Source organism: Pan paniscus, chromosome 13, assembly GCF_029289425.2.
Source record: "Pan paniscus chromosome 13, NHGRI_mPanPan1-v2.0_pri, whole genome shotgun sequence".
In the NCBI taxonomy this organism is placed as follows: Eukaryota; Metazoa; Chordata; class Mammalia; order Primates; family Hominidae; genus Pan; species Pan paniscus.
Window position 1 is genome coordinate 108,853,851 of NC_073262.2, and position 12,227 is coordinate 108,866,077.

At 42.6% G+C, this 12,227-nt stretch overlaps 1 long non-coding RNA gene across 1 annotated transcript in view; it reads left to right on the top strand.

Moving 5' to 3' along the window:
- LOC134728711 (uncharacterized) overlaps positions 1 to 12,227 on the top strand; it is a 69,852-nt gene that overhangs the window by 41,361 nt on the left and 16,264 nt on the right. Inside the window, exon 2 of the long non-coding RNA XR_010109406.1 lies at positions 2,756 to 2,901. This is a non-coding gene — a long non-coding RNA (uncharacterized LOC134728711). The remainder of the gene's footprint in view (positions 1 to 2,755; positions 2,902 to 12,227) is intronic.

The window sequence follows — 12,227 nt, forward strand, 5'->3', positions numbered from 1 at the left end:
GTCACTGACAGCAGTTTACTGGCTATTGATTCAATCTTTTGTCTGTGCCTGTATATGTACATAGAGGTACATACACATATCTAAAAATTTTTAAAAGCATAAATATGCTAATACTAGTCCATAACTTTGCTTAGAAATCTTTCCATGTCAGGTCATAAAGATCTAACAGGGGTCAGGAAACTTTCTGCAAAGGGCCAGATAGTAAAGATTTTAGGCTTTGTGGACTACATATAGCAGTGGTCCCCAACCTTTTTGGCACCAGGGACTGGTTTCGTGAAAGACAATTTTTCCTTGGATGAGGGTATGGGGCAGATGGTTTCAGGGTGAAACAGTTCCACCTCAGATCATCAGGCATTAGATTCTCATAAGGAGTGCACAACCTAGATCCCTTGTATGTGCAGTTCACAACAGAGTTTGTACTCCTATGAGAATCTAATAGATCTGGCAGGAGACGGAGCTCAGGCGGTAATGCTCTCTCACCTGCCACTTGCCTCCTGCCATGCAGCCTGGTTCCTGACAGGCCACTGATCTGATATACAGTCTCTGTGACATAGTCTTCTGTTTTTTGTTGCTATTTGTTTTTGTTTTTTTTAAACAACCATTTAAACATGTCAAAAACATTTTTTTGAGATGGAGTCTCGCTCTGTCACCCAGGCTGGAGTGCAGTAGCATGACCTCGGCTCACTGCAACCTCTGCCTCCCAGGCTCCAGTGATTCTCCTGCCTCAGCCTCCCTAGTAGCTGGGACTCCAGTTGCATGCCACCACGCCTGGCTAATTTTTGCATTTTTAGTAGAGACAGGGTTTCACCATGTTGGCCAGGCTGGCCTCGAACTCCTGTCCTCAGGTGATCCACCCACCCCAGCCTCCCAAAGTGCTGGGATTACAGGCGTGAACCACCGCACCTGGTCCCACATTCTCTTTATTCACTCATCCTTCAATGGATATTTAGTTTGTTTCCATAGCCATCTTGGCTATTGTGAATAATGGTGCAATGAACACAGGGGTACAGATATCTCTTTAGGATCCTGATTTCAATTCTTTTGGATATGTACCCACAAGTGGGATTGCTAGATCACATGGTAGTTCTATTTTTAATTTTTTGTGGAAACTCCAAACTGTTTTCTATAGTGGCTGCATCATTTTGCATTCCTACCAACAGTGTACAGGAGTTCCACACCCTTGTCAACACTTTTTATCTTTTTCTTTTTGATAAGCGGGGCTGCTGGGCCAACCCTCTCTCCCCTGGGAGCTGAGAACTGGACGTTTTTTAATCCACAAGCTCCGTGCTGTGCAAGGGGAAGGGCCAATGGCACCTATCAGCCAGAGACTCCACCTCCATTCTCCCCTCGGTATCCAAACCGTAACTGATCATGAGACTTCCAGGACTGGCAAAATAAAAGCTAGTTTTTGGGGAAGTCCTCTCACAAGAGTTGGGGTGCTGGACACAAAGACCAACCTCTCCCCTCCTCTGGTGGAAGCTTGGGAGTGAGGGGATCTTCTCATGGTCATACAGCACGGGGTTAGGGGCGGGGTCTCCAGTGAGAGAGTGTCCCTAGTCTCCTTACTGGCTTTAGTGAGTCTGATGTAGCATTTTCTGGGGGTGCAGGAGCCTTTCAGGTAGTTTCTGATCTTTTGCAAAGGGATTGTCAATGAATTTTTGCTGAATCAGTATGTGGAGGGGAGGGGGGAAGGATAATTCAGGGTTTTTTATACTGCCAAGTTGCTGACATAACCTCTTATTAACACAACTACTTATTTTTGTGAGTCTAGAAAGTTGTTAATCCTTTTTGAACCTCATTTCTTTTAAAAATAACTATAAATTGGAGGTAGCAACACTGAGACTTTATTAGGTTGCAGTAAGCATTAAATGAGATAATGTATGCATTTTGTGTGGATGTTACTGGCCCCTACTCCCAGTGGAGCAGAAGACTGGATCCATTTCATGGACTCACTAGGGGTGGCTTACATTTCCTTAACACCAAACTGGCTAATTAAAAGATGGCTTTAGCCATTTGCTCCCTTTCCTACTCTGGGCTATATTCTCTGAGAGCCACCATTTCTGCCCAGCACCTTTTTTTTTTTTTTTTTTTTGAGACAGGGTCTCACTCTGTCACCCAGGCTGGAGTGCAGTGGTGCCATCTCAGCTTACTGTAACCTCCACCTCCCGGGTTCAAGCAATTCTCCTGCCTCAGCCTCCCGAGTAGCTGGGATTACAGGCACCCATCACCACGCCCGGCTAATTTTTGTATTTTTAGTAGAGACGGGGTTTCACCATGTTGGCCAGGCTGGTCTCGAACTCCTGGCCTCAAGTGATCCACCTGCCCCAGCCTCGCAAAGTGCTGGGATTACAGGCGTGAGCCACTGTGTCCGGCCTCTGTCCAGCACTTCTAACCCTCCTCCAGCAACTACTTCCTCTTGTTCCTCCATGCCTGGGATACGGGCTCTATTCCAGGCACTACTGCCGGTTCCTCCACTAGGATCTGAACCTTCCTGTCACCCATAAACAGGCCCTTTCCTAGGGTCAGAGCAATGCTTTGGTCTGTGGTCCGTCTTGGGGATTGGGGGACTGCTGCCCTCCCACATCCCTGTTAGAGAGACGATAGGAAAGCTGGGCTGCATGTGTACCAGCATCTTCCAGCATTGATATGTAGCCTTGCCCCTTACTGTTTAAAACCAGTTTCCTCTGCTCCTTCCTTCACTCTGAGGACTTTGTAATTGGACAAATGTTAACGTCCCTACTGTTTTCTCCCTTAGGATCAATTTTCTCTCAGGAGGCTCCTCATTGACTCATGCAAACAGATTTCTGGCGGGAACTGCTCCAAGGCCTTCCAGATGTGCACAGGCATGGATGAATCAGAGCAGAAGTGGACAGATGTAGCTCAAATGGAGGGTTCTGCTATGTAAGTAAAGCATCCAGCCTTCCACGTTGGGAGTCACCACTAGTCCCAAGCTTGAGTTGAGTCATCTTTAATTGAGGTACACAGAGTAGGGCAGCTTTGAAGTCATTTACACCTGAAGCTGGACTCCTACCCAGTGTCTTTCTCTCTTTGTGACCTGGAGTTAGCTACTTAACTTTCTGAGTTTCAATTTACTCACAGTTAAAATAGTAATAATAATTTTCATTTTATGGTTTGTTGTATGCATTACTAAATAATATTTAGAAAATATCTGGCAAGTACTAGGTTTGCTTTTTATTTTTTTTCCATTAAGCATCTCTTTTGTGACTTACTAAGGCTGAGTTTTATTTTATTATATTTCTATCATCCTTCTTTTCATGTAGTCTTTTTCTTTCTCTTTTTTCTTCTCTTTTTCTCTTTCTCCCTGCCTGCCTGCCTGCCTACCTTCCTTCTTTTTTTCTTTGCTGTGTTTTTAAAACAGTAGACAAATATTGGAGAACAGGACCCCATCATTAGAACATTGACAAGTTTTTCTAGCAGAAACAGTATTTTGTTCCAACAGTTGTTTAGGCTTAATATATAAGTAACTTCACAATATCCTTAAGAAATTAAACACAGATCGGAGCATTCTAAAATTATTTAAAAATTTTAAAATGTTAAAAATCAGCTGGACGCGGTGGCTCACACCTGTAATCCCAGCACTTTGGGAGGCTGAGGTGGGCGGATCACCTGAGGTCGGGAGTTCGAGACCAGCCTGACCAACATGGAGAAACCCTGTCTCTACTGAAAATACAAAATTAGCCAGGTGTGGTGGCACATGCCTGTAATCCCAGCTACTTGGGAGGCTGAGGCAGGAGAATCGCTTGAACCCAGGAGGCAGAGGTTGTGGTGAGCCAAGATCACGCTATTGCACTCCAGTCTCCAGTTTCACAAGAGTGAAACTGCATCTCAAAAAAAAAAAGTTAAAAATCACACATAAGCTCACAACTTACATGAACAAAAGAACTTTTATATTTTATATTACTTACCATAAACCAATAGCAAATATCTATTTCTCAAAGGCACAAATTCTGCATAAAATTTAGCAATGCCTTCCCATACCTGTTACCCAAATACAATTCAACAAAATCAGTGACACCAGGGTATTGTGAAGCTTAAACTACAACTGGATGTAAAGTGAGCTTATCTAAGCTGTTGTTATGGTGTTAACTTTATAAAAAATGGATCTGAGAATGGACTTTCTCTTTCTACCTAATCTAAAAGGTAGGACGCTGGAGATAGTAAATTACCCCAAACCACAAATGGGAAACAGATGGCTTTTCAGCCAGGGACAGAACCAATTATTTATAACCTTCTCCTCGTCATCCTTCTTACAAACTAAACCTGGCAAATGGTTGGGAACATGAGCTCACAAGTCAGTAGGACAACAAAATATGCTGACTATACTGTAGGCTAGTTTCTTCCTGAAAGAAGGCACAGTAATGCAGGACGAAAATAGGGGTGATGAAAACAACTTAAGGTTACTTTTGATTTTTAAAAGTAGTAATTCCGGGCCGGGCGCTGTGGCTCATGCCTGTAATCCCAGCACTTTGGGAGGCCAAGGTGGGTGGATCACCTGAGGTTAGGAGTTTGAGACCAGCCTGGCTAACGTGGTGAAAACCCGTTTCTACTAAAAATACAAAAAAATTAGCCAGATGTGGTGGTGCGTGCCTGTAATCCCAGCTACTTGGGAGGCTGAGGCAGGAGAATCGCTTGAACCCGGGAGGCGGAGGTTGCAGTGAGCTGAGATCGCACCATTGTACTCTGGCTTGGGCAATAAGGGTAAAACTCCGTCTCAAAAAAAAAAAAGTAATTCTGGCTGGGTACAGTGGCTCATGCCTGTAATCCCAGCACTTTGGGAGGCTGAGGTGGGTAGATCACCTGAGGTTAGGTGTTTGAGACCAGCCTGACCAACATAGTGAAACCCCCTCTCTAATAAAAATACAAAAATTAGCTGGACGTGGTGGCAGGTGCCTGTAATCCCAGCTACTCAGGAGGCTGAGGCAGGAGAATTGCTTGAACCCAGGAGGCGGAGGTTGCAGTGAGCCGAGCCATTGCACTCCAGCCTGGGTGACAGAGCGAGACTCCGTCTCCAGAAAAAAAAAGTAATACCATCACAGCTATTGAATGAAATGTTTCCAAGTGTTCTAATATTAATTCTGAAGTAGTCAACATCATGTTTTTAGAAGGATGTTATTGAATCACAACATATTGTCACTTGAAGTCACCTCTAATCTCAGTTCACAAATAAGAAAGTGTGATATACTTATTGGGCAAACACAGTGGGCAATGGACCAGCCAGTGAGGACACCCCAATCCTGAGTTACAATTCTAAATGCTACCTCATTTGTACACACTGGGAACAGGGAAAATGTCAGGTTACAAGCAAAATATATTTGCGTAGACCTTTACATTTTTCACTGTGCTATTCTCAACAACACTGTCGATTACTATCCTCTTTGAAATCCACATCTAACTCAGATCAGCAATGAAGGCTCTTGCTTTAATTCTTAAAACCAGTAATGCCAGTGTTGCTGATCTACGTGTAGGATTTCAGAATTTAACCAGGCCAGATAAATACAACTGTGTTCAACTCAACTAGGACCAGGAAGTTCCCAAGTGGACTTTGCATTGAGTGGAGTTTTAAAATTCCACAGAGGCCCACCAGTGGATTAAGTATGTATTCTTGGAACACCAAAAAACAGGAGGCCTTGTTGGTATCACTGGCAATCCCTAGATGACAAAGTTTCGAGTAAGGTGAAATGAAGACAGGGTCTTGCTCTGCCACCCAGGCTGGAGTGCAGTAGTGTGACCTTGGCTCACTGCAGCTTGAATTCTTGGGCTCAAGCAATCCCCTAGCCTCAGCCTCCTGAGTAGCTTGGACTACAGGCACATGCCGCCATGCCCAGCTATGTTTCTATAGAGACAGGGTTTCACTATGTTGCCCAGGCTGGTCTTAAGCTCCTGGCCCAAAGCCATCATCCTGCTTTGGCCTCTCAAAGCACTGGGATTACAGGTATGAGCCACTGTGCCTGGCCCAAGAAAGTAATCTGTTTAAAGTTTAGCGCATAAGGAATTCAATAAGGAGAGGTCATAGTGCTCCCTCAGGTATCGTGTAGAAGCAAAGCAGAGCTCACATGTGTTTAAAATGTCATCCAGGGTCACTCTCTGAAGTGCTAATTTTATGTTTGTTTTTACACAAAAAAAGAAAAACAATTAATCTTCCAACTCAACCAGTCAGTCACCTAGTATAATAACTGAATGAGTTGGGTATAGTTCCTCCATTTCAAATGGTTTACATAATTGGATATAATAGAGAGCAGTATTCAACAAAAGGTGATCACTATAAACATGTGAACTATCATCATTATGAAAGTGCTTGAGGAATACTGGGGGTGGGTTAGGGCATGGGATAAAGGTGGAGTTAATCTAAAAAAGAAAAGACTTCATTGAGAAGGAGTTTGAAAGGAGATAGGCAATCTGGCAGCGAAAAAGATGGAGAATCCAAGCCATGTGTAATATATATGTGCCTGCTTGAATTTTCGTTAGTACCAAATTGTCCCTAATGGCATGAAAAATAATAAAACACAAAGTTGGATGAAAGTTAGATTATTCAACCTGGAAGAACGTGTTTATAGATATGATATCCTTAATTTTTTATGAAACTTTCTCTTTAATAGTTTATAATGACAAACCTCTAGTTGAGTGGAAAAATCTGGCACTGGAGAATTTTACTTAATTATATAACTGAGAGTTGACAGAGCTTTTAAAAAAAATTAGCTTGTGTCATGTAAAAGTGCTGGTATTTGATCTTGACCATTTTTGACCTAAAAAACTGGCAGTGTTTTATGCTTTGACATAAAACATGGATTAATTTAATAAAAATAGTTATATATACCAGGTGCGATGGCATGCCTGTAAGCCCAGCAATTTGCGAGGCCAAGGCAGGAGGATTGCTCACATCCAGAAGTTCAAGGCTAGCCTTGACAATATAGCGAGACCTCGTCTCTCCAAAAAATCAGAACCTATCCAGGTATGGTGGTGTGTGCCTGTAGTCCTAGCTACTTGGGAGGCTAAAGTGGGAGGATCACTTGAGCCCAGGAGGTTGAGGCTACAGTGAGCTGTGATCGTGCCACTACACTCAGCCTGGACGACAGAGTGAGACCCTGTCTCAAAAAAATAAAAAAATAACTCAAGAAGAGCTATATATATTTATATATGTAATATTTGACTTATTACATACAATTTGTCTTATTTCATATTTTATTTCTATACATAGTATAGTTCAGTATATTTAACATTAAAACCCTGCTAAACATAGCATCATTTTGATGATTGAGAAAGCACTTCCTTCCTCATTCACTAGACATTCACTGAGCACCTATTATGTTTCCAGCACTCTGCTCCTTGCTGAGATACAAGGATGAGTAAAATATATGTCTTGCCCTTGACCTTCTCAGTTTAGTAAGGGAGATGAACACCTTAACAGATGATTACGCAGAGAGACTGTGTGTACAGGGGTTAAGAAGGAAGGCCCTGAGGTCAGACAAACCCAGATGTTTAGTCTGGTCTTCACCACTTTTGCTAAGTGCCAAAGCTCTCTTAGCCTTGTGGAAATAATAACAGTACCTCCCAGGATTCTTGTGAGAGTTAAATGTGACAATGCACATGAAGTTGCTAAGCATTGTACTGTACTTAACAAGTACTCAGGAAATGCTGAGTATTACTGTATGTGTTAAGTGCTATTTACATAATTAGATGTGGTTGGTACTTGCTTCCTTTGAGTGGAGTTAGGTCAACTGGTTTTAATGATAAGCAACACATGACAGTGACAATGGTTTCTAGTGAACTATAGTGAACTCCTCGTAGTAGTTTAGAGAAAAATCTCATCATCTTTTCCTGGAAATGAGACCTGTTATCAATCAAAAGTGCTGGTCTAAGGAAGTGACTGAACAGATTGAACATACCTCTCAGGAGTAGGGCTGGCTTTTCTAGGTACTCAACATTCTTTTAACGCTTTTGATTAAAAAAAAAAAAAAAAAAAGGGCTGGGCGCTGTGGCTCAGGCCTGTAATCCAGCTCAGGCCTGTAATCCCAGCATTTTGGGAGGCCGAGGCAGGTGAATCATGAGATCAGGGGATCAAGACCATCCTGGCTAACACAGTGAAACCCCGTCTCTACTAAAAATACAAAAAAATTAGCCAGGCGTGGTGGCGGGCAGTTGGCAGGTGCCTGTACTCCCAGCTACTCGGGAGGCTGAGACAGGAGAATGGCATGAACCCAGGAGGCAGAGCTTGCAGTGAGCCGAGATCGCGCCACTGCACTCCAGCCTGGGTGACAGAGTGAGACTCCATCTCAAAAAAAAAAAAAAAAAAGAAAAGAGGAACTGAAACAGGAACTAATAGATTTAACAGATTTGATGATAATTAAGACTTAAATTCTTTTCTCCAGTTCACGTTTGTGTTCTCACACAAAGTAGTTATTGCCAAGATGCCCAGGCACATGAATGCCTTTATCCAAACTTACTGAATAGTCTTTCCTTCAATAAATACTATTGAGCCTTACTGTTTGCCAGGCACTGTGCTAGGCTCTGGGAGTATGAAGGTAAGCAAAACCACAGGCTGGTGGCGGAGACAGACATTCATGAAATAAGCCTCCCCATACATAATAATAGTTGCTCTAAGTGAGAAGTTTAGAGCAGGGGCCCTGATTTAGGCTGGGGCATAGGTTTGTGGAGGCAGGGAAGAGTTCATTTAGGGAAGTAATATCTAAAAATACCACTTACCCTTTAGAAGAGATGGCGATTTTCTCTCTCTTTTTTTTTTTTTTTTTTTTTTTGAGACAGAGTCTTGCTCTGTCGCCCAGGCTAAAGCTCAATGGTGCAATCTCGGCTCAGTACAACCTCCGCCTCCCGGGTTCAAGCCATTCTCCTGCCTCAGCCTCCCAAGTAGCTGGGATTACAGGCGCCCACCACCACGCCCAGCTAATTTTTGTATTTTTTAGTAGAGACAGGGTTTCACCATCTTGGCCAGGCTGGTCTTGAACTCCTGACCTTGTGATCCACACCCCCAACCTTGGCCTCCCAAAGTGCTGGGATTACAGGAGTGAGCCACCGCGCCCGGCTGATTTTCTCTTTAATTCCAAAGCCGCCAGCAAGTTCAGGAGATAAAAGCTTAGTCAAATAAATTTTTGGTTACCATATGGAAAATGTCATGTTGATATAAATTATTTATTCTATCACCCAACTATATTGATAACATTAAACATGGCCTTTCTATCTGTCATTCTGCCCCAGTGGGACTTTCATTTCTTTAACATTATACAAAGTAAAATCATCTGCCTCTGGAATGATTTTATCATTATTAACACACATATACATGTATACTTATTTATGGTTCTTTATATGCACTAAAGAAGCTGGGAAAATTTTAGAAGATAGTAAAATGAAATGGTTCTTCCTTTCTTGTCTGGGAGGGGCTCCTTGCTCTGGAATGATACTTCATATATAAATACAGTGTTTCTCCACGGTCTTCCTTTTGGATTTTTGGAGGTTGGATGGGAAGGGCTGAATTTCAGCACACACTGAAAACAGCTTATCTTGTAGGAGGGATTATAATACCCCAAACATTGTATAAAAGTGGCATTTTGAGATTTCCTCAGAAATGTATTAAAAACAGAGAGGAAAAAAAATGATTGTAGCAAGTATTCAGCCATTTTACCTTTTCATTCAAATATTTAGCAATTTCTTGGGCTTCTAGTAATTTAGTGATCAATGGCTCCAATCAGAGAGTTCATTCACAGGAATATGCACACTCATTTGTTTCAGCCTTAAATAAATAAAGCTTGATTTTTTAAAAGAGGCTGTCTTCTAGGTATTGCAAGTGGAATCTGCTCATATTGATTGGGTTGCTCTTCAGTAATTTCCTACAGCGTGCACATCTCTTCCTTTTTATGTTTTTCTCAAGCAATCAGTAAATAACGTATTCATCAAACTTAAGAGAGTGTCCCAACAGAATTTCATTGGAAAAGCTGGGTTTCTTTCTTGCTGAGGTATACAGTTGATGAGTTCTTTAGCCAGTTGGATTATAGCAGCTCAGTGAGATCATAGAAAGTAACCTGGTTATGTTGTACTGATATTCATCACAGGAAATGAACTCATCTCCACAAATTATTTGCTGCAAAATAAATTAACTCCTGTAATAGAAAATTATCACAGGATCAGCACGTCCCACTTGTCAAGGAAGGAATATGAGCACAGTGTAGCTTTACTGTAACAGCAAGAAACCATTATTTTGTTGCTCACAGTTCTCTCAACATAAATCTAAAATAATATCATCAAATGAACTCTCTGATTGGAGCCATTGATCACTAAATTACTAGAAGCCCAAGAAATTGCTAAGTTTCGCTGGGCACGGTGGCTCACGCCTGTAATCGCAGCACTTTGGGAGGGCGAGGCGGGCGGATCACCTGAGGTTGGGAGTTTGAGACCAGCCTGACCAACGTGGAGAAACCCCGTCTCTACTAAAAATACAAAATTAGCTGGGAGTGGTGGCGCATGTCTCCCAGCTACTCAGGAGGCTGAGGCAGGAGAATTGCTTGAACCTGGGAGGTGGAAGTTGCGGTGAGCCGAGATGGTGCCATTGCACTCCGGCCTGGGCAACAAGAGCGAAACTCTGTCTCAAAAAAAAAGAAAAAAAAAAGAAAGAAAGAAAAAGAAATTGCTAAGTTTCAACAAAGTCATGTTGTTTGAAATATTTCATAATACATTCTAATAAAAGGATTAATCATGTAAGGTTATTACAATGATATTGTGCACTTTTACTATTGCATAGCTTTTCCTATGAGCCCGACACTATGCTAGGCACTTACATGCATTATCTTGTGTCCTTTGTACAGCAAACCTAGAATGATTTACTCATGGGTTTCTTCCCCAGATCACAGATAAAGAAATGAGAACTGATTGTGCTAAAAAATTTTTCTCGTGCCTGTGATCAGTGTATTATATTTGGAGTATCTATGTTGGGCTGAGAATAAGAAAATAGAAACTAGAAGGACACTAGAAATAGAGGGAAGATAGGGAATTGGAGGGGACTGGAGCTAGAAAAGGAAATTATAGTAATAGATTACTATATGCCAGAGACTGTGTATATGATGGCACAAACTTTTTTTTTTTTTTTTTTTTTTTTTGAGACAGAGCCTTGCTCTGTGGCTCAGGTTGGAGTGCAGTGGTACAATCCGGGCTCCCTGCAAACTCTGCCTCCCTGGTTCAAGCAGTTATTGTGCGTCAACCTCCCAAGTAGCTGGGATTATAGATGTGTGCCATCATGCCTGGCTAATGTTTCTATTTGTAGTAGAGATGGGGTTTTGCCATGTTGGCCAGGCTGGTCTCGAACACCTGACCTCAAGCGATCTGCCTGCCTCAGCCTCGAAAAGTGTTGGGATTACAGGTGTGAGCCATCGTGCCAGGCCACAGACTTTTTTTCTATACTTTCACGGTATTCTTAATAATTCTGCCACAAGATTCAGTTTTTCCTACAGCAAACAATTTTCCAGGTCTCTACGGACACCAAGTAGTGTCCTACGAATCAACTTAATTCTGACTCTATCTCTATCTGGTGATAGTACAGAAACCACAGGTCAAGGGCTCTGTCAAGACTGCCCCCATTTCAGATGCCGGGTTGTAACCTGTTCTTATAGCCAACAGGAATCCAGGGTTCCTATGACTGCTTCTCACATTCGTTCATTTACTAGGTCAGCTTGGAGAACTCAGGAAAATAGTTAACTCCCTATATTTGCAGTTTATTACAAAGGCTAGAACTCAGAGGCAGCCAGATGGGAGTGATGCATAAGACAAGCTACATAGGAAAGTGCACAGAGGTTCTATGCTGTCTCTAGGTGGGATTTTTTTTTTTTTTTTTTTGAGATAGGGTCTCGCTCTGTCACCCAGGCTGCAGTGCAGTGGCGCAATCACTGCTCACTGAAGCCTCGACCTCCCTGGCTCAAGCAATCCCCTCACCTTAGACTTCTAAGTAGCTGGGACTACAGGCGCACACTACCATGCCCAGTTAATTTTGGACTTTTTGTAGAGATGAAGTCTTGCCATGTTGCCCAGGTGAGTCTCAAACGCCTGGGTTCAAGTGCTCTTCCTGCCTCAGCCTCCCAAATGCTGGGATTACAGGCATGGGCCACCCTGCCCCGCGGGCTTTTATTTTATTTTATTTTGAGACAGCGTCACCCAGGCTGGAGTGCAGTGGTGCAATCATAGCTCGCTGTAACCTCGAGCTCTTGGGC